The sequence below is a fragment of the Eumetopias jubatus genome, unplaced genomic scaffold (assembly GCF_037043125.1).
Source record: "Eumetopias jubatus isolate StellerSeaLion01/CBP00866 unplaced genomic scaffold, mEumJub1_p1.0 scaffold_15, whole genome shotgun sequence".
NCBI classification, from domain to species: domain Eukaryota; kingdom Metazoa; phylum Chordata; class Mammalia; order Carnivora; family Otariidae; genus Eumetopias; species Eumetopias jubatus.
This window is the reverse complement of record NW_028274821.1, coordinates 19,509,167-19,536,585: the sequence shown is the minus strand read 5'-3', so window position 1 is coordinate 19,536,585 and position 27,419 is coordinate 19,509,167. Positions and strand designations below refer to the sequence as shown.

At 41.6% G+C, this 27,419-nt stretch overlaps 1 protein-coding gene across 1 annotated transcript in view; it reads left to right on the top strand.

Moving 5' to 3' along the window:
- GNAQ (G protein subunit alpha q) overlaps nt 1-27,419 on the top strand; it is a 302,033-nt gene that overhangs the window by 104,069 nt on the left and 170,545 nt on the right. The gene's annotated exons all lie outside the window — the stretch shown is intronic.

Here is a 27,419-nt window from a genome sequence, read left to right as displayed (position 1 = left end):
CAGGCAAAGCTGTCCACGGTGTGGATGCTGTCTGCACGTGGCTGGGTTGGACAGTGGGTTTTTGAAGCATGCATTTTTCGTCTCCTCCCAGGTGGGACGTTTTAATGGTTCAGTATGTTCCTTGTAGTTGTTTTTTTTTTTCCCTTAAATCTTTAAAGTCACATCTCTGCATGATTAGAGTTGTGTTCTTAGTGATATCGGTGGAAGACACGTTTGGATGTTCGACAATAAATATACGGAGGTTTAAAATTCCGGGGGTGCCCCATTATGTTAAGAAGACTGGTTGTAAGCTCAGGCCAAGTTGACCGAGGTGAGGGCATTCAGAGAAGAGACAATGGCCTTGCTTCAACCTCCCACTCTTGGTGCTTCCTTGAAGAAGAAGAAGAAGAAGAAGAAGAAAAAAAAGAACAAAACAGCTTAAGAGCATTCTGTCCGGTTTAATTTTGGATTTCGTGACTTCCTTTCAGTAGTACCACAGGCTTAATTTTATTTCAAAATAGGTCCATCTGTCACTTCCAATAACCTTTCAAACATGTTTCCCTGCAGTTGTGTTACAGTCATGCAAACTTCTAAAATCACTTGAGAAGGGGTGACGAGAAAAAAAAAAAATCTAAATCTTCTCAGGGCTTGTAGGTGTTGATCTTCTCCTAAGCTGGTAAAACCTCACCTTTTGTTGATGGATCACTGCACCTACACTGGTTTGAGAGCCTTCCTTCAAGTCTTCCACTCGGTGCTCTTGATAATCTGTTCTTAAAAATGTTTCCGTATACCAGGTCAATATGTGGCAGCAAGAGGCTGGCATGCCCACTGTGACTCATAAACTGAGAGTTAACTCAAAGTGAATCATAGGTAAAATAAAGCAATGCTGTGTATCTTCACTTCTCTTACCATCTAGAAGCTTCTAAGTGTACAGATCATCTTAAAATCAGGCATTTTTTTTTTCTTGGATGTTTCCTTGAAGTCAACTGACTTATTTCTTATCGAATTGATACTCTGGCACTTAGTTTTCCGATGGTGACAAGGGAGTGTCTCCACAAAGAGCAGAGAGACCCTCCACAACGACTCTTTCCCGTTTCTACTCTTGAGAGTGAAAATGATCTGGGCAGGTTGATGAGCCTGGGAATGTGGTACCTGAACCAGATGAGGCTGCCTGGATAGCTAAACAGTCTAAATTTAGAAGGATCAGCGTTGTCCCGCCCTCCCTCTCCAAGAAATCTCAGGGTAATGAGTTTCTGAAATAGTGGCTTGCTTGTTTCATTGCAATTGTGAGAAGGAACTGTTTTTTAATGCCAGCAACTTTCCCCAATCTACAGTTATTTGATAATACCACGATGTCATGGATTCTGGCTGAGTTAACCACATGTGTGATAGGATAAACAGTTGACCCTTGAACAACGTGGGGATTAGGGGTGCCGACCCCCTGTGCAGGCAAGATCCACGTATAACTTTTGACTCCTCCAAGACTTAACTAATGGCCTACTGTTGACCAGAAGCCTTATCAATAACATAAAGTTGATTAACACACATTTTGTGTGTTACATGTATTATACACTGTATTGTTACAAGAAAGCAAGCTAGAGAAAAGAAAATGTTATTAAGGAAATCGTAAGGAAGAGACAGTACATTTACAGTACTATACTGTATTTATCCAAAAAATCCACTTATCGGTGCACTTGCAGGGTTCAAACTGTGTTTTTCAAGGGTCAGCTGTGTGTGTGTGTGTGTGTGTGTGTGTGTGTGTGTGTATGTAATTGGCAATATGTGTGTGTTATTTATATATATATATAACATATTGCCATTTTACACCTTATAATGTTATATATATAACATATTGCCATTTTACACCTTATAATATGATGCCATTTTACACCTTATAATGTTATATATATGTATATATATAACATATTGCCCTTTTATACCTTATAATATAATGCAGTGTCCCTTCATGTGATGCACAAAAATCATCTTTCTTGGATGTTCCAGAAGAATAGTTCAGGATCTTGCTTTGAGTTTAGCTTTTCACGTGGGGCCCATTGATGGTACCAGCACACAGATGTGGAAGATAGAGTGGAACTTAGGCCTTATTTATATAACACATGGAAGAATATTTAACAACGTGTGTTACTTGAGCTCTTTGTATCACTTCTAATTAAATAAACTTTACTGTGATGAATACTGTTCAGTTAAAAATCAACATCATAAAAAGTTATAATAATATGATTTTTCTCAGATATCGTAATTACCCTGTGGTATCTTCCCACATCTCTTGGCTACTTATTACACTGCCTAATAAAGGGAGTGTGTGCTAACCTCTGAATTTCTCAGTATGTTTAATCCCCTTTAATTTGTAATGTAAATTACTTTCCCATTTGTTCCATTTTCTCTGCAACGGACACATATTCTGAAGCATCACTCCTTGCTTCATCCATTAACTTCCCAAGCTCTGCCCACTCCTTGCCTTCGTTAACGCTTATTAAGGACATAATGTCTTCTTTCTAGTCCATCCAACTGCCATTTCCTCCCAGAGTTCTTCTCTGCGCAACTCCCCCCCACCCACCGCAATTGCACTAAGTAATCTCACCCTCCTTTAGCAGAAACCATAGCGGAGTGTTTATAATTGCCTAGCTTATATTCATTATGATGACTTGGGGGGTTGGTCTTATTTTCCCAACTAGACTTAAAGCTCCTTGAAAGTAGATGATGTCAGTTGCACGTCAGCGTTTTTCAGGGACACTGACATTGTATCTTATACATAGTAGAAGCTCAAAAAATACTGTTTTATGAATGGGCAAGTGATTTATCACCTTAGACAACTGAAAGTCTCCTCTTCTGCCCCCAGGTTGTTGAAATGCTTATTCAAATCAACAGATCACCATTGAAATGGTTTTCTGTGTGTAAGGGAATCAATGCAGTGAGCTGTCAGAGACGCAGGGAAGTTTCATGAGGGCTGGGCAGAAATTGACAATCCAGAAAAAGTCAAGGGCATGGCTGAGGGTGGGGCACTTTGGGATGGAGGAATGGCAGGAGTAGATGTTAAAGAAAAAGGGGTGTGACTGTGTTGGCCAGTTTAACTTGAGCAGAATTCTTATAGAGGAGAATTAGAAAATAAAATCAAAAAATGGTTTAGAATGTGTTTCTGAAAGGTTTTGAATCCAGACTAAGAAATTTGAATTTTATTTTCTTGTGTTTATGAGACCCATTCAATAATAATATTTTTTGTTTCAGTTAGAATTTTCTACAGAAGTTGCTGGTTATAATATGCTTTCTATTTTATAAATAGTTTAAGGAATTTGGTGTGCATTTTATTAGCAATTACTTGAAAGAAATGCACTGTGATTTATATGATTTTGTGACGCTAAAGATGTAAAAAAAATGTAGTTTTTCTAAAAGCTTCTTTGCATCTTTGGCCACATTGGTCATAATATATGGTAGTAGCGTAAATAAAAACAAACACATTATAATATTTTTCTCCTAACTTTGTACTTGCTTCTGAGTGCATGTATTTTATAGAGCGAAATGTAGCTTAAAAATGGTATGACCTGTTCTTAACTGGGAAATTGTTCATAGTTTCGTTTGCTGTGAAATTCGTTCTAGCGATGGGAATACTGGAATACCAGAATTTTGGAATTTCTTTGGGTCCTGCGTAAGTGTTACTACATTGAATTGAGAGTCCCACTGGTTAGCTGGGGGGCTGGTGCCATGGTCAGGGGGAGTCCAGGCCACTGTCTCTGCTCTAGATGGTGGTGTGGCATCCCATGCCTTTTTGTAGACCTTACACAGTTTTCCAGGGATCGGCTAGCTGAGGAGTAGCTTGTGATAAATTACAAGCTTTTACCAAAATAAAGATCACTTCTTCCCTGGCTGAGTATCCACTATCCCATTCTCGAATTGTCTTTGCCAAGCGAGTAATGTTTATAGGTGTGCTGCTTGGACTCCGCCCAAGTGAGAGAATATATCTGGAGACTTCTTCCGAGTATACTGTGAGCTAGGGTTTGTTTTTTCCTAAATATTACTTTGCCATTTCCTTAAACACAACTGTTGATAGCTGATGTTAAAAGGGATTAAATGTTTGTCGCTTAGTCAAATCAAAAGATACATTTAATGCTCCACTAGGTACAAGTCATTCGACTGTGACATTCCTCTGTCATTTTTTACTCTCCAGAAGGGACAATTTTCGTCAGCATTATTTTATGGTTTCCCTTCTTACGCAGACCTATTCTTCTGATTTTTCGTTGTTTGGGTGCTGAAATCAGGTCTTTACGAAAAGGAAGAGATAAAAAATTTCTGTGCCCACATGGCTAAGAACGGTCTTGAATTACAGCGGGGGTGGGGTTGGGGGGGTACAGGACGGGGGACTAGACGACGAGGTATTGACCCCCGATGTCATGTGTTTGTTCTCTGTGCATGGCAGTTGGCGTTCTTCTTGCACCGCCTATTGATCCTTCCCATTCAGGTGCCTTATTTTCTCAGATTGCACAGTACATTATAGTGAGCAGGCTTCTTGTTTTGTAATTCATTGTCTCCACAATCTGCTGCACATGTTGGTGGTTTTGCTCATTGAGTAGATTACCCCAGATTAGCACATCTGGTATCCCTTTACCGTTGGCCTATAGTTTCTATGAACTGTGAAATCAGGCTATTCTTAGGGCAGTTTCAAAGGATTGACAGGCTTTTACTGCCTTGTCCAGTCCCAGGAAGAGAAAAGAATCTGACGGGATGCTTCTCCATGCAGTGAACTCAGGATGGTTACTGAGTAGAACTCAGCCACTTGCTATGTTGAGTAGACAGTGTTACCTTTTCTTCTAGTTTCTGCTTTTAGACTTCAAGTCTGGATGACTGGGACTCACTTAACACCAAAGGCTGCAGTTACCTTTGACTAAGTAGCCAGGAGTTTCCAGGTGTGCCCCCTGTTACCCATTCTCTTGGCGGGTGAGTGGCTCTGAGAGCACGTTGTTATAGTACCTCTGTCCTCCCTGAGCCCTCCACGAAAGGACTCTTCACCAGGAGAACACCTCTTTAAACACTTTCAAAGCTTTCTGAATTTTCTGTACTTCCTGAGAAATCTAAGATCCCAGAAGTCGTGTTTTGGAAGAAAAAAACATAGCCAGGATTCTGGAGAACTTGCCAGTTTATTCCTGCCTCTGATCAGTTGCACAAGAAATTACTGTACTACTTTCTTCAATGTGAAGGAATTTTCTTAGTTTACAAAATGCTAAGAGTCTGATTTCCTTGTAATATTTCTCACCTACAGAATAGGCACATAATAAAAGCAGAACTTACTAAGCATGTATTTTACTCTGTTCTTCCCAAGAGTTGTATCAGTCAGTGTTCTGTGTTTGCAACCAACAGAAACCAACCCTGGCTAACCCTAAGCAGAACAAGGGCTTAACGAGAATATGAGGGGACCCCGAGAAGTGTGGAGAAGTGGAAGGACTAGTTCCTGGAAACCAGAGCAGGTCTGGCGAGCTCACCTGTGAGATGGCTGAACTCTGACCGTTTTCATTCTTCTGTCACTCCATTCAAGATTTGGATTCTTGGGAAAACGTGCCTGAGAAGTGCTAGCTCTTTGGAAAAGGCTGGGCAATTGGATTGACAGTTCCTGAGGGAAATCAGGGTGCAGTTGCTAGAAGAAGGGAGTGATGGTGCCACAAATCACAACTACCCGCTGTTAAATCACACTGTCAACTTAGAAAATAAAACGACATCTGGATTCTCTATGGAAGAAAGCCCTCCAGCTTTGCTCCACATTTGCTAAGCCTGTCCTAAAGCACAATTTCTCATTCTGGGCTTGTTCAGAATGGGGGTGTAGAGAGGTTGAGGGGTTAGTGACTTAGTAAGTAACACTTATATATGAAGGAAGTAGCTGAATTTGAGCCCAAGCCCCGAATAGCTGAGTAACCTTGGGATTGTCATATTTCTTTCGCTAAGCCTAAATTTCCTTACTCTCTAAGCCTGAATGTCCCCATCTGTAAAATGGGATGGGTAATAATAGGATTATTTTAAGGGCTAAATAGATAATGTGTATGAAAATGTCTTGTAGATGATAAATAAAAAAGAGGTTGCAAGTTATAAGACGAGTTATCATGGAGACAATGAACACTGCTAATCTATATTTGTTAAGAATAAAACAAACAGAAAATCATTTAAACAGCATGACCAGATACAGGAGGTATCTGAGGGAAACTTTCCTCAGAGTGACAGTCATTGAAATGGGACACCAAGGGAGGTAGAGAAATCTCCTTATCTGGATGTGTCCAAAAATAGAATGTATTTTTGACGTGTGAAATTCTTGAAGGCAATTTTGCTGAAATAAGACAAGGGATGGACTGGACACCCTCTTAAACCCTTCCTAGCACGGTTTTCCCTCGTGCTGGTTCTCTGATTCCAGAACTCTAAGAAAGCTATTATTACTTTGTTATAATTTAAATCCTCTCCTTTTCTGGAACTTTGTCCGTTCCAGAGCACTTATGAAAATTAAAACTGAAGACAAGAAACAAGAGATTTTTTTTTTTAAGATTTTATTTATTTGTCAGAGAGAGCATGAGCAGGGGGAGCAGCAGGGAGAGGGAGAAGCAGACTCCCTGCTGAGCAAGGAGCCCAACACAGCCCGATCCCAGGACCCTGGCGGGGGTGGGGTCATGACCTGAGCCAAAGGCAGACCGGTAACCAACCGACTGAGCCACCCAGGTGTCCCGAAGCAAGAGATTCTAAGTGACAGTGATCTCTAGCCCAGTGGAGATCTTTCTTTGCATCTAAATCCCATGAGTGATTACAATATTTATGTCCATGTAGGTTTTTTTTCCTTTTAAATGGTGTTCAGAGGTCAAAAATTTAAAAAAAATCAAAGATAAAACAAAGGTCAACATCAGATGCAGGTCTTGGGGAGATTGTCAGTGATAGTATTTCAGTTGGATTCTTGGCTGCTGGCCACCGAAGACAGTCTGCACCTTCTCCTAGGAAAACTATCTACTAGTGCTTCTACAAATCTGAGAGTTTTCTTTTTAATAATAAGGGGATCTTGAGACTTTTCATGACCAACTTGATCTGAAGTTGGTTTACAACTGCCTCCCTTCTCTCTAGGACTCTTGTTGGGCGTTGAATCACTACTGATTCTCCTATAGCTTTATCAGCTTTCAGAATTTCTTCACATACTTTCTTTTCTCTTTTAATATCTGGCAAATACTTTGTAGCCACGTTTTTATCTCCTCCACTCAGGCTTTGTTTCATTGCAGTTCTTTATTCATTTTATACCCCTGATGGCCGTGTAAAAATAGAATAATGTAAAATTTGTTAAAAATCCCTTTTTCTGGGCTAAAATAATCCTAAGGCAGGCCATAGCATTTACCCAGGATGAGTATCTTTTTTTGTGTGATTTGGTTTTTGTTTTTTTTTTTAAGGTTTATTTTATTTTATTTTATTTGAGAGAGAGAGAGTGCGTGCTCGTGTGTGAGTTGGGAGAAGGGTAGAGGGAGAGGGAGAGAATCTCAAGCAGACTCTGCACCGAGGTGGAGCGCATCACAACAACCCTGAGATCATGAGCTGAGCGGAAACCAAGAGTCAGACACTTAACCAACTGAGCCACCCAAGCGTGAGGGTGAGCATCTTGAGTTCAGTTTTATCAGAGGGGCACTCTGACGCAAAAAAGGACTTCAGCAGTAGAGTGAGGCTGACCGCTTATTTATTTATTTTTTTGGTTACATACAGAAGAGTGTACACATCATAGTATTAAGCCACATGTGTTTTTCCATTGTGAACACACTTGCATCCACACCTGCTGATCTGGATCAGTGTGACTCAGAAGCCTCCTCATGCTGCCTTCCAGTCAGTGTCTCCAACTCCCAAAGGACCACCACCTCCTGACTTCTAATACCATAGATTAGTTGTGTTAGTGTTTGAACTTTGTATGAATGGAAGCATATAGTGTGTACTCCTTTCTGTCTGGTTTATTCTGCTCAACATTACGCGTGTGGCATTCACCCATGTTTTTACTTGTCATTGTAATTCGTTTATTCTCATTTCTGTATGTGTAATAGCAGTTCCCCATGGAACTTCATCAGAATAGTTTATGTCTGTGCTGTACAATCTGGTAGACATCCGCCACATGTGTCCATTGAGCTTATGAAGTGTTTCTAGTCTGAATTTTTATTTTTATTTAATCTTATTAATTTACATTAAAATGTACATGTGACTAGTGGCTCTGTATTGGACAGCACTGTTGTATGATCCATTTTATGAATATGACACAGTTTGTATATACTATTGTTAATATAAGTTTGGGTGTTTCTGGCTATTACAAATAATGCCAATATAAGCATCCCATACCTCTTTTTTGATGAACGTAAGCATGCATTTCTTCAGATTATGTACCTGGGATTTGGAATTGCCGAATCAGAAGGGATATATCTGTTCAGTTTCAGTATGTAGATACTACCAAAGATTTTTCCAGGACAACTGTACCAATTTGCACTCCTACCAGCTATCTGTGAGGTTTCTAGTTGCTCCGTATCCTTGACAGCTCTTGGTATTATTAGTCTTTTTATTTTAGCGAATATATTAGCTGGGTAGTGGTATCACGTTGTTGTTTTAATTGCATTTCTTTGACAATTAGGGATGCTGAGCATCTTTTCATATGTTCATTGGCCATTTGGTTCTTTAAAAAAAACACTTTTTACTCTTTTTCCCTGCTGGGTTGTCTGATTTCTTATTATTTGGTAGGGGTCTTTTATATAGTAAGGAAATACATTTCTATTGAGTAAATGTATTGCAAATATCTTCTCCACTTTGTGGCTTGCTTTTTATTTTCTTCTTGGTTCCTTCAGTGGAAGGAAGTTCTTACCATTTCCCGCCTTCTGATTTGTGCTTTTTGTACCCCTTTGAAGTAACTTTGCCTACTTTAAGGTCTTACAGATAATCTACTGGTTTGTTTTCTAAATTGTTGCATTTTGCTTTTTACATTTAGCTCTAAAATTCATTCAAATGGATTGCAGAGTATGGTGTGAGGCAGGGAGTCAAATTTTTACTTTTTCATATGGATATCTAATTAACCCAATTCATTTATTAAAAAGACCATCCTTTACCAAGTGCAATGCAGTGTCTGTCACTTGGTTGAGGATCACGTGAATGTGTGTATGTGCATTTGTTTCTGAACCGTCTATTCTGACTCACTGGTCTATTTTGTGTATCTTTATGTCAGTACTATATTAAAGGCTAATCTTTGCATTGAGTTTATTTTTAAAAATTTTTTTAAAGATTTTACTCATTTTTAAAGAGAGAGAGCAAGCATCCAAGTGAGGGGAGGGGCAGAGGGAGACGGAGAGAGAGAATCTCGAGCAGACTCCGCCCTGAGCTTGAGCGTGAGCCTGACACAGGGTCCGATCTTACAACCTCAAGATCATGACTTGAGCCGAAATCAAGAGTCGGGCACTTAACTGACTGAGCCACCCAGGCACCCCTGCATTGAGTCTAATATCAGACAGTGTAAATCATTCAGCTTTGGTTTTATTCTGAAGATTGTACAAGTGCTAAATGTATTTGCTTGTAATTAAAGGTACCTTTAAGGAGGAACATTTCTTTAACTGGTGGCAGACTTCCCAGGATGAATCCAAATGTTATGATTGTTCTCTATGGTATGAGTGCCTTCCCCTTCCTTGAGACCTCAGTTCATTTTCTTATTTAGCCCGTGTTGGCTGCATAGCTCAGTAGAAGGACATCATCTGTTTTTCCTGGATTAATAATGTGACATTTTTCTTATCAAGTAGCTCATTTACAAAGGGTGATGGAGCTGCTGTGTGGTTTTGTCATTACTCAACAGGGTTGTGTTCTTTCTCACCATAGCATTTCCTTTAACCCGGGTGGTGACCCAACTGTGAAGGCAGGGAGTGGGGTTCTACCAAGTTCCCCCACCATGAATCCCTTTTTAGGCAGGATTGCTCTGCACCATGTAGATTTGACACTAGAATCCCTTCTTATTTCCTATCTTCACTATCCATAGCCTATTGGGAGGATTGAATAGGCTTACCTGGATTTTCTTTTTTGTTGTTGTGTGGTCTCCAGCTGTTGTGGAAATTGATGGTCTTTTGTGGTGCCCTGTGAGAGCTGTAGTTTGGTAGGAAGGTAATGCAAACTGGTTCTGCCCTTTTGTTAGCCATAGTATTTTAATCCTATTATGTAAAATTTTTATTCACTTATGCCTTAATGAAGATATTGGGAGGCATCTGATTTTGGTGAAGCAGAGTATGAAGCGCAGGCAGAACTGTAGGCACGTATCCACACACACATACATGTGCACACACTCATGTATGATTGATGTCTTGTGCATCCAAAATTACCTTTGGAAATTTGCACATATTTAAATATGTGGGGATAACACTGATGAAATACCAGTCTCCTCCATATCATACCAATATAATGACTTTTTTTTTTAAGATTTTATTTATTTATTTGACAGAGAGAGAGCACAAGTAGGCAGAGAGGCAGGCAGAGGGAGAGGGAGAAGCAGACTCTCCACGGAGCAGGGAGCCCGACGTGGGGCTCGATGCCAGGGCCCTGGGATCATGACCTGAGCCGAAGGCAGCCGCTTAACCGACTGAGCCACCCAGGTGCCCCATAATGACTGTCTTTAGATAATGTTTCCTCGGCTTACCAGTGCCCATCTCATCTGGAAGTAACTCATCTCGTGTCTGTCTTCAGCTAAAACACATCGTTTAAAATTGGATGGAAGGAAGAAAATTCACACGTGAGAGCAGAGATAGGGCTTTAATTATTTAAACGTAGCACAGTATTTGGCACACGGTGCTACTCTGTCGAATGAACAAGCAGACATTTTTTGCTGTACGATGATGGGCTTTTCTGTGCAGGGTGGTGTCCTGTGGTATTGCTGGAGTCCGACACTACTAGGCTTGAGATCCAGCTCCAGAACAGAATCGCTGTGTGATATTGAGTCAGTTAAGCTCTCTGAATTCCAGTCTCCTTATTTGTAAAATTATAGTGATTATAATCCCTATTTTACAATATGTTGCAAGGATTAAATGATAATAGTTTTGAAAAGTTGAAAAGTAGTCCATTGCTAAATGGAGGTGGTGTCCTTTCATTTAGTCATTCAACAGATACTAAGTACCTCCTATGTGCTAGTCAACAGAAACCACTTTGGCTCTTTCTGAAAAAGGAAATAGTGAGTGCTCGGAGGAGCATTACCAGTCTGATCTGTCCAAACCTGAGAGAACTCTGTGTAAGCAGTCTTCCTCTAAAACCCCTTTCATCTGCTCAGACCTTGGACGCCTGGGGACTGACAGCCACCATATAAAATACATGTGGCATAGTTTAACACATTTTAGTAGGAAGTTGTGAATCTGGTCATTTGACTGTTCCTACTTAACTCCTGGCAAAGCATCACATAAATACTTTGCTTGTTCTTCTAAACCAAGTAATGCGTGATTTTCCCCTTTAATTTTAAAACAATGCATCTATTTTCAATTAGAGAGGCCGAGTGTATTTGTTGGAACCAAGGAAAGTGAATGCCTAATGAAGTCTGAAGGGATCTAGGGCGGGAATGAGAAATGCTTGCATTTTTCTTTCACATTTTTACCTCACTGAAGAAGTAATTTCAGTTCTGGGCTTTTTTGGTATTGTAGAAATTTAGGGTAGGGCTCGCTTAGTGTTTCACAAAACAACAGGTTTGCTTATCAAAGCCGTGTGTATCAGAGTGTAAAATCTTGTTTCTGAGAAGCTGTACTCTGAGTCTCTACAGTATGTTTTACCCTAAATCACTTAAACTTGCTACAGAATTGTGCTTTTTAATAGTATGTTGTTAATATACGTAAATTTTCACGAGGACATGTGCATGTATCCAAATAAGGAAATGTACTTAAAAAGATCATGTCATGTCATATTATGATATTTCCTTTCAAGGGATAAAAAAAAAAGTCCTTCATTAAAAGCTATGATGACTAAAAAAAATAAAAATAAAAAAATAAAAGCTATGATGACTAATTTGGGCTTGATACATTGTAAACTTGTATTTGCAACACACGTAACTTTCCTGATTCTGTTTCTTAAAGTGAATTTGCTACGAAGATACCTTTATGTTGTTGCCCCCACTATTTTGTAAGATGATTATGCAGTTCCCTTGCAATCTTGTATTATTTGTTCAAAATGAAAAATGACTTAGAGAAATGGCTTTACCGGAATATATCAAGTTGGTATCACTGCTGAGATGCACAAGAATAATTAGATTGGTTGGCAGGCTATCTGCTTTCCTCCGTATTCATGCATCCTCTGTGGTTAAAAAAAAAAAAAAAAGTACAATGGTTTTGAGCTGAAAAGGCTGTACTGATTGTGAGAGCCACTAGCATGTCTGGGAGGGAGTGACCTGTCCTCACAGTCAGTGATCCTAGGGTGAGAGTTCAGCTGTGCAGGAAATTGTTTTCTTTGTGCATTCTTGAAGGTACTGGGCCCTAGTTTTCACTCTTTTGACCTTTTGTAGCCATTTTACTGCCTTTGAATATCTGTGTCCAGGGCAAAGGGATGAGACTGTGTCGCTCTTTGCTTATAGAACACTGCAACCAAACTCTCACTAAAATTGGGTGTTAAAATACTTCTGGATTCCACTGTTCTTCAACGGTCCTTGAACTTATTCCACATCGCAATAGAAAATTTAGTGTTAGCAATGTTGTCCAAAGTTTTAGGAATTTTGGCCTTAGTGGGGCCAAGTTCGATGTCAGTACAAAGATACTTTAGCACTTCAGAGAATATGCTAAGGGCATAAAAGTGGCCAGTACCATATACTTTGTGGATAGTCTATATAATGTTGTGCATTTGTGCTCGGACATGGGGTAAGAATGGTGGCCCCAAGGGAGAGTTGCCTCTTTCTTTGTACAACACCACCATCTTTTTGCCAAATGCTCTACTCAGATGGGATGCCTTTCCTAATATGCATAAAACATCCAGTGTCGGCTTTGGGTCACCCTAAATTCTAGAGCAATGTGTCAAACATTTAATGTATGTACAAATCACGTGGGGATCTTGTTAAGATGCAGATTGTGTTTTAGTGGGTCTGGGGTAGACCTGAGATTTCTGCTTTCCTGAGAAGCTCCATCACCAGAGGCAATATGAACTCGTCAGTGGGCTAACTAACCTTTGGAGAGAAGGTCCTGGAACTGATACTTCAGGACATTCAGCAATTGCTTATACTTCTTAAGGTATTCCTTCCTCATCTGAAGAGTGAGGTTGATCATGGCACCCATCTTGCATAGTCAATGTGGGCATGAATGAGAGAATACAGGTGCAAAACGTTTAAGACAGTAACATCAGTTTAGTACGTGTCTCCTAAAGGGCCTTTGTTGAATTCTTCCTAGAATGTGCCAGGGCAGGAGAAATGTAGGGACCTTTGGGTAAAGTGTAGCACATGTGAAGAGAAATTGCTGATTGCTTGAAGATAGGGAAGAGCCTATGACCCAAGACTGAGACATAGGTTCCCGTTATCAGGTGCACCAGTGGTTTCCAGGAAACAGTGGCCTGGTCTGTGATGGTACCTAAGATAGCTGGTCTAGAATGTAAATGACAGGGATGGGGGTGTTCATGGATTGTTGTGACTGCTGAGATCAAGGAGCGTGACAAGGTGTCTTGTTATCTTGACTCCAGGGTGTTTTAAGTAAGAGGGCAGCCAGTCCAGTGAGGAAAAAGGAAGGAGAGGGGAAGGAAAGAAAAAGAAATAACTTGCCAAGTGCTTCTCCGAATGACACAGTGTCAGATAATATATTTAATATACTCCAAAGTGTGCAGTGTGGGTATTCTAATTTCACAGGTGAAAAATATTTAAAACGACTGTCCCAGGTCACCCAGTTTGTAAGTTTATGGGGCTAGACTTTAAAACCAGAGTTGGTGGGGCGCCTGGGTGGCTCAGTTGGTTAAGCGACTGCCTTCGGCTCAGGTCATGATCCTGGAGTCCTGGGATCGAGTCCCGCATCGGGCTCCCTGCTCAGCGGGGAGTCTGCTTCTCCCTCTGACCCTCCCCCTTCTCATGCTCTCTCTCTCTCTCTCTCTCTCATTCTCTCTCTCACATAAATAAAATCTTAAAAAACAAAACAAAACAAAACCACCGGAGTTGGGCTTAATGATTCCCAAGAGTCAATCCATGTAGTTGACACAATAAACCTTTTTGGCACCAGGGCACATGATGAATTTCCTTATGAGAAAGAGCCGGTGGCGTTCTCTAAGACCCCACCAGCCAGGGCCTGAGGCTCTGCTCACTGCCCATGGAGAGGACTTTGCTGGGAGCCAGGAAGGTGTCTGAGCTTCTCCTGCACTCCTGGGCCACCCATGGGTCTTGATCTGGAACTGCATACCTTATGTAATGGTACAACTCCGTGATAAACTGAGCCACAAATCAGAAAGTGATCGGAAAGCTTATTTGGCAGAAAATGATGCTTGACTGTGTATTGTACAACACACAGCTATACCATGTGGATAGAGCTATCTGTGAAATTAAGAAATCTGGTTGGGTGTTTTCATAAGGATTAGGTTCTTTTTTTTTAATTTTCTTTTTCCTAAATGGACATAAATTGATTTTTATAAGTAAATATGAAGATAAATAGATTCATTATAAAAAGAAAATTCAGAACACATAAAAGCAAAGGAAGAAAGTAAAAAATCATTTGTAATTTTACCATCTGAGAAAGCGACTGTAAACATCATGATATATAGACATACTGTGATTTAACTGCATGCATGTAAATGTAGGTTCACCATCCCGGATCCAAAACACCCTAAGCCAGATTGTTTTGGAATCCCAAAGTTTTTTCTTTCTAGATTTTAGAAACATAATATGAGAAATATACTGCAGATTTTACAAAATCCCCATTGAGGCATGGAGTAGTTCCCTGCAATCTCATATATTAACATTTCAGCAGCAAAACATATTAATGTTTGCATTTAGTGGAATAAGGACTGTAAATAGCCTGGCAACAGGTCACGTTTTCCCATAAATGAATTACAAAAACGTCTTTCAGTTCTTGGAACTTTTAAGATTTCAGATTATAGATAAGGGAGGGTGGCCCTGTATATAAATACTGATTGTTTTCATTGGATACGTACCACAAACCCTTTTTTCCTGACTTGCTTTCTCATTTTTTCCCTAATGAACATCTTTGTACGATAAATTGCTAGAAATGGAACTGCTGGGTCAACACGTATACGTACTTTCAGGGCTTTTCAATAAAGATTGCTAAATTGCCATCCCGAAAGACCACACCAGATTTCATTGTAGGCTCCGAATATGCCTGTTTTTACCACATACTTGCCAATCCTGAGCTTTATTAATGTTTTAAGTCTTTCCAATTTAATAGGTAAAAAGTGATACAATAGTTTACATTTTTTAATACTAATAAGGTAGTTCTTTTTAGAAGTGTCATGAAGTTCTAGATTCATTTCAGAGATTGTAACATTTTCAAATCATTAAATTGAGGTTATATCTCGCAGTGTTTTTGGAGATACTAATTATGTCAGGTTTCATCACTAGCACTGGTTATTTCATTTCAGAAGTGAATTGCAAGAAGTACAAATGCCTCTGTGAGTGGCTGCAGGTGTGTATTTAATCCCTGGCTGGTGTCTTGTGCTCATTGTCAGATGTGGCTCATCATAGTGTCCCCTTGGTTCTTGTAGCGTGGACAGATCTAGTAGTGCATACTGTGAGGACTCTTTCAAGGATCGTTTGGATAGAAATTTTCTGAATATGAAAGGGGTACCGAATACCATTCACATCTGAAGGGCTTGGTTTGAAATGTCTGTAATTGTATCATTACGCTGCAGGTGAGAATAAGCAAGTCTATCCCCAGTGGTCCTGTGCAGTTACCTCATAGAGTTTTCTGACAAATGTAAAATAATACAGCCACACTGCTTGTTCTGAAAGAGGAATTTTGATGTTTCATCCTTTCATTCTGTAGTGTCTGAAAAGATTTCCCCTAAGCCTGAGGCAGTGATTCTCAGACGTTGGTAAGATCTGGAATCACCTGGGGAGCTTAATTACCATGCAGAGACCAGAGCGCAGCCACCAGAGAATCCAATCCAGCAGGTTTTGGACTGCCTGGAGAAGGGTAGTGTGGCTGTGATTTAATGAGATTATTATAAAATTAGAAAAATCATAAAAGTGATTTTATATGTGTAAATGTAGGTACTCTTATTAAAACAGCAATACAGATAATCAAAGTTCTTACTAACAGTACTGTTGTGAATGTTTTAAATATATCGGATAACTCAGTATTAGTGTTTCCCATTAAATGAATGAGGAACTTTTGGATTCATCATCCCTAACATCTGGTCAAATTTTATTTCTTGGTAATAGAGAATGAGTACTTGAAATAAGGGACATTCTTAACTTTTGAATATAATGTAGACAAATATGTGCAGCATTTTTTTTATGATAAAGAAATCACTTTGGGAAGGAGATAAGTTTTCTTTAGTCCAGCAATGGAATACTACAGGCAAACCAGAAAGTTTCCTACTGACACACTATCTCACTATCCTATGTTTTATTATTATTATTATTAAGATTTTTTATTTTATTTGACAGAGAAAGAGAGCAAGCAGGGGGAGCTGCAGGCAGAGGGAGGGGGAGAAGCAGGCTCCCCGCGGAGCAGGGAGCCCCATATGGGACTCGATCCCAGGACCCTGGGAGCATGACCTGAGCCAAAGGCAGACGCTTAACCAGCTGAGCCACCCACGCGCCCCTCTATGTTTTCTTATAGTTTGCATTTCATTTCCTTACGGTTTATGAGTATGTGTGCATCTTTCATTGTGTGTCTTTTTTTGAAACGAGCCTGTATAGAATCTAGCTCCTTCCTTGGAGATCTGATTATAAACATCGTTCTGAACCGTTGATGTAAGAAATAAGAAAGCAGAACATTCTCGCATCATTTTCAAGCACACCAATGGATTCAACATTCTGGGGTCAAATGTAAAAGAATGTTTGCCTCCATCAGCTTTAATTTGGGTCATCCCCAAAACTTCATTATTTGACCTAAGCACTAATTATTTTGTGAACCTTGTTTCTTAAAACATAAACACAAGTATAAATTTTCATCAACTTCATCACCCGATCCCTTTGTGTTCTGGAAATTGATTATGTATGGTCTCTGCAGTAGGCTCTTAGTAAACTGAAAGCACAGGTATGTCAAAGCATGATACAAGAAACTAGGCTTTTTGTCCCAGTGGAAGCAAGATATACCATCAATCTTCTGTGAACTTGCTTCAGCAAGCGTTCAAGTTAGCATCTGGCTTTCCAAATTATCCAAGTAGATATGGAAAGAAAGTCTTCCCATCACTGTCCTTATAACAGCATTTTGCCTTTGATTTGAAAATGGTTTGACAAAGTTTTTTGTTTTGTTTTAGTGTTTACCCAAACATGGGAGATGTGTACACACACACACACACACACACACACACACACAGTGTGGCTGTTAGATGTGGGAAACAGGCACAGATTTTGAGGTGCCTTCTAGATGGCATACCAACGTGGAGCTGCATTTAGAAAAATGGCAGTTCACCTTTGGACATTTTTTTTTTTTTTTTTGTCTCTCCTTTAAAAATAAGATATATTCACTTGTGCTTTCATGAGATGTTTGGGCCAGAGGGGCCAGGGCCAAAAATTCTATTGCTTCCTACCCTCTTCACTCCCAGCTTCTCCCAGGATGGATCACTTGCCTACCTATAAACCAGATAGAGCCTGGGTAGGATAGTCACTCTTAGCCCCTGGGCAAAGGGAAAGGAATTAGCACTTAATGAGAGCTTCCCTCTTGTTGAGCTGTTTGTCCCCACTAGGTTTCAGATGTTCTAGGCACTTCTTCTAAGTGTCCCATTTTTATCTCACATTCCCTGTGACTATCCCTTTCCTTCTGTAAATAAGGAAACTGAGGCTTTGCAAGGTGAGATAATATTCGGGGTTGTCAGGCGGGTCTGTGGTATCTCTGCAAATCCCCAGCTGCCTGGCTCTATGGCACAGACTTCTTTCTGGGAAGAGTCCTCAGCTCTCAGGCTCCACACCTGCTCCCAAGTCCTGTGTGTGTGACCATGCCTGCTTGGATGGCATTGGAACTGGAGTTCCTCAGACCTTAATCTTTCATGTCCGGCCTGCCTCTCATCTATACGTGCTGATCCTACCACCCTGAGTTGACCTCTCTACTGTTGACCTCTGACCCGATTGCCCACAGTCCCTTCCAGCCCTCATCTGACTCACTGAGATAGAGCTCACTCCTTTCTGGCCTAGCTCACGTCTCCACCTACCAGATCATGATGCTTCCTGGAATTTGGTGACGGCTACAAATTTTACTTCCTCCTGTGGTTCTGAGCTGTGCATGATACTAAGGTCTGGGCCAAATTAGAAAATAATGAAAGCAGAAACTCTAAGATTGCATGTTGAGGTGGTAAGTAAAGCAAAAGACTGCTGTGAATAAGTTCACGTTGGTTATCATGGCTCCTGGTTAAGGAAGCAGGGGCGGGTGAACTGGGAAGCACTTGTGGACCATTGAGGGCCACGCTGGGTAGACGTGGGTGATATTCTCTGGTCTCCCATTCAAGTCTATCCTGTTTCGCCCTGACACAAACTGGTATTCATCTTCCTCCTCCAGTTTAGGGTTTGTAAACTCTGTTCTTAAGTCTGAGATCAGAGTACATCATTGACGACATTTTGCGGATTACTGGGCTTTAAAAAAAAAAAAACAGTTTAGATCTCCTTTATTCTTTTTAACATTCTCACTTTCCTTTTTCTTGCCACTTAAAAATAAACACTGAAAAACAACAACAAAAAAAAGGTAAACATTGAGCTGATCTGCCATGTTTAGAGGAACTATCTCGTCTGTTAATACCATAACCTACTAAGGTGTTCTTCTCAACGTTGTTTGCACAGAAGAGTTTTTATCAGGAAAGAATGCAACAAAGAAGAGATTTTATTTTTATTTTTTTAATTTTTTAAAAGATTTTATTTATTTATTTGACAGAGAGAGAGAGAGAGAGAGAGAGTACAAGCAGGGGGAGCGGCAGGGAGAGAGAAAGGGAGAAGCAGGCTCCCGCTGAGCAGGGAGCCCGATGCAGGACTCGATCCCAGGACCCTGGGATCATGACCTGAGCCAAAGGCAGACTCTTAACCATCTGAGCCACCCAGGCGCCCCCAAAGAAGAGATTTTAATTAAGGAGGATGCTAATGCTAATAGCCAAAGTAATGTTCTTAAGGGGCCTGCTCACTGAAACTTAGGTATGTACCACAGGTAGGAAAAACGGTAGTTTTCATCAGATGAAGTACGTTATTTGGACATTAACTTCAGTGACAAGTAGAAAGCAAACATTCCTTAAAGATATTTTCTCTGTATTTGCAGCTTGCTTTACATATAAGAAAATTTGGAGAGAAAGTTTCATTTTGCTTTACCCAGTGAGTATAGCTAAGCCCAAAGGTGGTGTTATCAGCCCTACTTAGTGATGAATAAACTGAATTCAGAAAAGCTAAGTAGGTAGGCTTAAATGCAAGAGTACGGGGAAGGTGTGTTCCAAGCCAGGGTTTCCAGGCCAGCTGTGTGAGGAACCAGGGGTAAGTCTCTGCCTTCAGGGGTACTGTTGAGGGAGGAACGCAGACATTCTTACCAGATACTGAGGGAGTGAGGAGGAAGGGTAGCTCTCCCCGGGAGGAGGAGAGCAGAACAGCTTGGCCAGGTGATGTCTGCACTGGGTCCTGAGAGACAGGAGGGTTCTGACAGGTAAGTGGGAGTCAGGGAACGTGGTGGGCAGCACGCAGCAGAAGAAAGCACTGGGCCGTTTCGGGGAAAGTTGAGTCATTTGAGACACCAAAGGCAGCAAGGTGAGCAGCAGATTTTGGCGTGGGAGGTCAGGTGGAAAGGTACAGGGCAAATCAGGTTGTCAGGTGCCTCAAATTCCATTTTCGTGAGATTGATTCCAGTGGCCTTGGGGGTCCCAGAGCCAAGGGCGGGAGGAGAAGGCAATGCGAGTCTGTTTTCAGAAAACAGGTGAGGCCAGAGCGTGACAGGTGTTGCTGTCTGGAAGCAGGAGGGACACCTGGGAAAGGAGGTGATGAGCATCACAGCCAGGACTGAGGGGATGGACGTGGGGAGAGATGGCAGCTTGAGTAGGGAGTCAGCAGAAGGATTCAAACGAATGTCTTTACTCGTTTGCTTTTTTTTAAGAAGAGACCTGAATGTGTGTGTCGGTCAGTGGAAATTTGCTGGTAAAGCAAGAAATTTGTTGACAGTATGGAGAACTTTGTGAAGCAGGGGGTCAGGATTGTGGGGAGAAGGTGAAGGGGACATTGCTTGGGGTGCTGATAACTGGGAATTAGCGAACGAGCAAACCCGAGATGAATCGCTGCGGATTGCCGAGCGGGGCTCTGCACCCCATATCTAGCCACAGCATCCCTGACTGACTTAGTAAAGAACGACGTTGAGCCAAGGAACCTGATTTGGTCAAGAAGGAGCTTTGAGGATTCTGCTCACCCAGTGCACAAGTGGCTTCTGGAAGGGCTGACCAGACCCCAAAGTGGGTGGTTTTGGCAGCATGTAACGAAGTTTAAACTGTATGTTCTCGTTCAGCTAGCAGTTCGTCTTTGCAAAGAATTTGCTGGCGTGAAAGCTTTGCGAGAGCAGGGATCCTATCTGTTTTGTTCCTGTTGGATCTGTAGCGCCTGGCACGGTCCAGTGCATGTGCTATGTGCTCCGTACAGATTTGTGAGATAAATGTGTGACTAACATGCTCCTAAAAGTGTGCAAACACACCATTCTCCACCAGTGTTCTCTGAGGTCCAGCTGGACCGTCTTTCACTTGTGCTGTGGACCGTTCTGCCTTGAGCCTTTGTTCCTGCTGCCCACATCCCCATTCTTCCAGATTCTCTTATGAGATGCTTTCTTGTAAGTGTATTCTTCTCTTTCTGAGCATTTGTCCCATTTTGTGATTATATATTTGTTAGTGTAATTCTTTGAATAATATTCACCTTTCTCATCAAGCTCTGATCTTCCTGAGCGCAGGGTAGTAACTGCTCACTGCGGTATCCCTAGGGCCCTAGTACGGTGCCTGGTACAGAGCAGCACACACACACACACACACACACACACACACACACACACACACACACAGACATTAATTAATAGTGAATGGGGTTCTGTACAGTGTTGTTTGTAATAGGGAAAACTTGGGAATGACCCAAGTATCTATCCATAAAGAAATTGTTAAATTAGGGTATAGCTGCTCTTTGGAATTCTGTGCAGCTGAAATAAAACAATGAAGGAGAACTGTGTAATCTGACAAATCATGTGTGATAGATACATTCATTATTAGGTTTTTTAAAAAGCAAGTTGCAAACTGTTATGTATAATGTAGTACTCTTTTTATAAGAAATATGAAAGAAAACCCCCAAAAGGTATATATTGTAGGTAAATAGAAAAAAAATACTAGATGGATACATAATAAACTCTCAATAAGTTTATTTTTGAGTTGTGGAGTCAGCACTGAATTTTTCTTTTTTTTGGCATATAATTTATTTTTTAAAAATGTAGCTTTTTGGCTATAAATTTCATTGTCTTCTTCATTCATTCCTTTAGTTAAGGTGATTAATGTGCCAGGCACTGTACTAAGCATTATATACCGATCGTCCCCAATTCAGGATGATTTGACTTAGGATTTTTCAACTTTGTGATGGTGTGGAAGCAACTCAATAGAAACTGCAAAAATCAGATTTTTGAATTTTGGTCTTTTCCTGGGCTAGCAGTATGTGGTATGATCATCTCTTGTGCCACTGGGCAGGGCATCAGCTGCCGATCCCAGTCAGCCACATGATCAGGACATAATCCTATTGTAAATGGAGCAGCTCAGTATGTAACTAACAAATAAAAGCATCTCTAGAGTGACTGAACTGCTAGCCGGGGACACAGGCAAGTACATCGCCAAGTCCGTCTGTGGTGTGGTGAGCGTTAACGATGGGGGAAGCTACACTACCCTGGATAGGCAGTAGCCTGGGCGAGGAACCGGGACAGAGAGGTTCCCTAGGACTTGTTTGCTAAAGCTGTTATTTATTGAGTGCCTACTATGTGCAAATCTGTGGGCTGATTTAAGCACGTTCCCTGCCCTCCAGGATCCCAGAAGCTGTTGGAAAGGGGTGATAGCAAGCATGGGATGTATTGTGCCTTTTATCAGCACTGCATACCAAAAGGCCCAGCGTGTGAGATAATAATCTCCAATTAGAGAGAAAGAGGGGAAAATGGCCTGGATTATCCAGTGATAGAATAGTTAGCCTCTAGGTAATTAAGAGTGGCTGCATTTTATTCCCTCTAAAGATGTCACTTTCCCATAGATTTAGGGTACTTGATAATTTTGAATATTTTTTCCCATCCCATTTTCTTGGCCCTTCTTACCATTCATTTGCTTTATTCCAAATGAAGCATGTCTTGGATTCCTTTTTTTTTTTTTTTTGAAAGATTTTATTTATTTGAGAGCGTGCATGAGCAGGGGGAGGAGCAGAGGGAGAGGGAGAGAATCTCCAGCTGACTCTGTGCTGACTGCAGAGCCTAACCGATCCCACAACCCTGAGATCATGACCTGAGCCAAAACCAAGAGTTGGACTGAGACACCCAGACGCCTCTTGGATTGCTTTTTTTTCCTACCCCAGGAAGTGTTTTAAATTGTCCACTAATTTTTCTTGAAATCATGGTAATCTTTGAAATAAAATAATGGGTTTGAGTGAGTAACTGTGGGGTGCTGGGGAACCAGAGGGAGGAGGCCCCAGGACCTTACAGGCCTCCTACGGTGGACCCCGCCGTCGTGGACACTTGCATCCACAGCCTGGATCCGAGTGGCCTCACTTCATTCACATATACCAGTTTGGATGTTTCAGTTCATAGACTGTAAAGCAGGAGTGTCAGAAGGAGGCGATCTTAATGAGACTCTCAGGGGACATGCCCACAGGAAGCTTTGCTCTGGGCAGCAGTCTGGGCTCATCCACCCTTGGCCTGAGTCCAGTGCTGAAGGGCAGGCCAAGCACAGGCAGAGCAGGAAGGGCTGCGGCCCAGGAAGGCAGAGGTCCAGCCCCCGAGTTGCTTTCCCACTGGTGGCTTTACTGACAAAGTTGTATGTGCCTTTCAGGCTTGGCCGCTTCTCCCCTTGCTTTCGGTCTGTAGACCTGTCATTAACCAGTTGCAAAAAGATGGTAAGAGGCCCTGGCGCCCTTGCCCTGCTCTCGGCAAAGATTTACTAGCCATGCCCTCTGCAGTGAGGTTTCCTGTTACGAAGACCTCATTATTATTACAAAACGCATGCAACAGAACTTCATCATAAATAATTAAAAAACCCTGACAAAGAGACTGAGTTGAGCACATTCTGTAATACAGCAAACTGATTTTTCCCCTGCATCACAGTCCTCTGTTCGCCTACTAATTCCTCCAGCTCCGTAATTAACAATGGGCAGCTCTGTGCTTGAGTGAATTACTCAGGTTGGGCGCTCGTTCCTCCTTTGTGATGGCGCAAAGGGGTGGTGGGCTGGCTGGGTTCCTACCAGTCTCTCAAATAGGACTTTAGTGTGCTTCCCATTGTAATTAAGTATCATTGTGATAATAGGCATGTTTAATCCTTCCTAATGTAGATAACTTCTGGAAGACAAAACACAGCTGCCCCTATGATGTGTCCAGTGGAGCTGTTTTCCTTCTTGAGGGGTGGAAACGGGAGGGAGCCGAGAAGCCTACACTGAGGCTAGCAGCTGTCAGTCAGGTCCACTGTGATGTGCGTAGTAAATAATTGGGGGCATAAAATGAATAAAAATGCTTCTCCTTGAGCTAGTTTCATACTTAAGTTGATGGCATAATAAAAAGGGGAAGTTGAGGAGTGGCTGATGTAAACTAAAGAGACGAAATGCAATGCGTGTTGATTGTTTGGGTCCTGTTTTGAACAAAACAGGTGGAGAAAAAAAAGAAATAAGAAAGACAAGTTTTAGATAAGCTGTGATATCTCCATATGGACGAGGTACGATATCAAGAAATTACTTTTAGTTTTGTCAGGCTTGTTAGTAACATTACGGTTGACGAGAAAATGTCCATTTTTTAGAGATGCATATTAAAGCTTCTAAGGGTAAAGGACAGCTTTAGGACAGGCGGGACTTGCTCTGACCATACTTAAGCAGAAAAATTTTAAAGGCTGGAATAAGTGAAGCATATACTATGGCAAAATCGTGATGATCGTTAGAAGGTTTATAGGAATACATCTTACCATTCTCCAGACTATTATGTATGTTTGAAATTTTTCATAGTGGTTATTTTAACCTGACTGACCTCTAAGTTCTTTAAAGGAAATAGCTACTGAATTTTGTTAGGTAATTTACAAATGTTTCAAAATCAGCTTCTTTGGTTGTAATTTCTGATTTTTTTAAATAGGGATAATGGTGCTTGCTTTGGCAGTGCATATACTAAAATTGGAACGATAAAATAGGGATGATGGATTAACTAGATAAATACTAATAATTCCCTCTGCCCCCCCCCCCCAAAAAAAACCCCACTTTTTTGTATATAAAACTGTGAACAGGTTTCTATTCAGGGTGCCTCACTACTCATTGTACCTCCCACCATTCTGGAACGAATTGCCCAAATTTAGGTATTGTCTTACCTAGGAATTTTCTTTTCTTTTAAAAGATTTTATTTATTTGGCAGAGAGAGAGCACAAGTAGGCAGAGCGGCAGGCAGAGGGAGAGGGAGAAGCAGGCTCCCTGCTGAGCAGGGAGCCCGATGCAGGGCTCGATCCCAGGACCCTGGGATCATGACCCGAGCCAAAGGCAAGACACTCAGCTGACTGGGCCACCCAGGAGCCCCATAACCTAGGAATTTTCTATATATGCTCTTTGCTCTGTTCTCTCCGGTCCTTGCCATCTCTCACAGGGAGGAAGGGAAGGTGTCAAGAGCCCTACTCCTAGCAGATAGCTATGCTGGCTTGTCCCTGCTCTTCTGAGAGCTGGGAACTCCAAGCCCAAGGGACAGGTCTCTCGGGGGTGTCTCCACCTCTCCTCTCAGCTCTGAGGCCCGTCTCCCCGTGGTCCCCATAACCAGAGTTACTTCCCTGAGTCAGGTCCTGGTAGGAAGGTCCAGTGGTCAGATTCCCCATCACCAAGATGTGCATACCAGCACTACCACTTACTAGCTGTGGTCTTGGGCACACCTTCCCTGTGCTTCAGTTTTTTCCTCTGTTAAAGGCAAACGATGCTAATAAATAGCTAATGCACAGGGTGAAGATTAAATTAAATAATACACGGAAGGCACTGACCAGAGTGCCTTGCCCAGAGTAAGTAGTCATAAATGTTTTTGACATTCTTCTTCATTTTTTTAGGTTTATTTATTTATTTACTTACTTATTGTTGGGGTGGTGGTAGAGAGGCACAGGGAGAGTAAGAGAGAATCCCAAACAGACTCTGCTGAGCACGGAACCCGACGCAGGGCTCCAACTCATGACCCTGAGATCATGACCCGAGCTGAAATCAAGAGTTGGGACGCTTAACTGCCTGAGCCACCCAGGCACCCCATTCTTCTTAAGTTTATTATATGAATAAATGTTTCTGGGAAATAATGCTTATGATCAATGGAAAAAGTAATTGTTATTTATTCTCCTCATCTTATCACAAAATACAGGTGGATCCATTCAGGATTAATTCCATTTAATCAATGTGTTACTAGCAATACTGCTTTTTGCTGTTTGTTTTTCAATGAAACCTTTAAAATGTAATTGATATTTTAAGGATTTAGTAACACCCTTAGCTGTGTGGTACAGTTAATATAGAGAAACAGCACAAATGGTGTGGCATTCTGGAAAGAACAGGAGTGAAGAGACAAGACACACCTGGTTGGAATGCTAACTTAGTTCCTTACTGTTGGAGAATTTCTCTGGGCCACGTTGTCCTCAACTCTGAGATGGGAAAATAAGACACCTACTCAGCTGGGCTGTGATGAAGATTAGGAGAGCCGCAAAGCCCTCACTCGTGGACGTGTCGGAGGTTATGACAGTTTCGCACGGTGCACTGAGGGGAGAGGGGGCAGGAGAAGGTGACAGACGGGCCGGGAGCGGGGAGACCACACTTCACCTCTGCCATGCGCCGAATGCCACGACCCAGTTGCCTTGACTTCTCAAGATACCAAATAGACAAGTCCCTTGTACTCTTAAGTATTTGTGTGACCTTGTTGTTCACCTCCTATCTTATGACCCGGCTGGGGCCGACTGAGATTGCCAAGCCTTGTAGGTTATCCATAAAGTGGGCAGTTCACCCTCTGGTGATTAAGAATGGATGGAACGGTAAGACTAAGCATTTCGGTGGAATTCCCTTGTGGCTACATCAAATAGGCCTACATCCTATCCACTTCTCCATAATTTTCCTCGTATTTGAGAGGTTAAGGAAAACTTTACAAAATAGAAGAGTCTTTCCTTCTTTTCAAAATTTGTTTTATTAACTAAATAACTGTATTATTTCTCAGAGTGATCTTACCGTGTTTTTAAATCCCCTCAGAGAGTCTTATCTGTGCCCCATAAATGAAGCATTATCCAAGTAAGAATGGCTAGCATATGTCTGATTTCCACACCAGTAATGCCACAGAATAAAACCCAGGTCGTGTTGATGTTCAGTGATGGTTTTGAGCTTTGGTTTTTAACAAAACATTGTTCATGACTATTGTTAAAAAGCGCTCTTTGCAACACTGGGAAACTTCATGAATGGGCTGTGATTACACATTCACTCTTGAAAGATAAAACATCGTATCTCTCCGCATGCTGGCCATGAAAAGGGGCATTGATCTAGAAGAAACCAGCACAGATGTGATGGAAACCAGCATTGCGCCTGTGAATCGAAGACTTCTTTCTGTTCCTTTTGCACTTGATGATCAGTTGTAGTGGGTATGAGAGGAGCCTTGAGCCTACTGAATGTATTTACGGGGGAGGCAGAGCAATAGAAGGTGTGTGTGCTGGGCAGAGGGCTGCAGAGGGGCTGGAGGGGGGTGGGGGTGGGGGGACTGACCGAAGGCTGCAAGGCCTGGCTGTGGAAATGGGGGCGGGGACAGAGGTCTCAAGTGGAACAGTACATCTTAGAGAGCTCCGTGGACTTGGAATCCATTCACAAGGCTGGATTTAAGATTCCCTAGATGCCAAAGAAGGACAAATGAAACTAGAACCCAGTAAGTTTTGAAAATACCAAATTCGGTGCTTCCAGACCTATTAGAAAACAAACAGAAGGGGAGGAGAGCTTTTTGGGGACAGAATCTTGGCTTCTGAGAAAAGGCAGAGTTTGGTGAAGTTAGTAATTAAAGGCTTATTTCTCGTCTATTTTCATGCCTGGGGTGGTGACCTGGCTTCAAAGCTCTAGATCAAAGAGGTTTGTCCACAAGGATTCTAAATGTGCTTGAAGGAAAACAAACAAA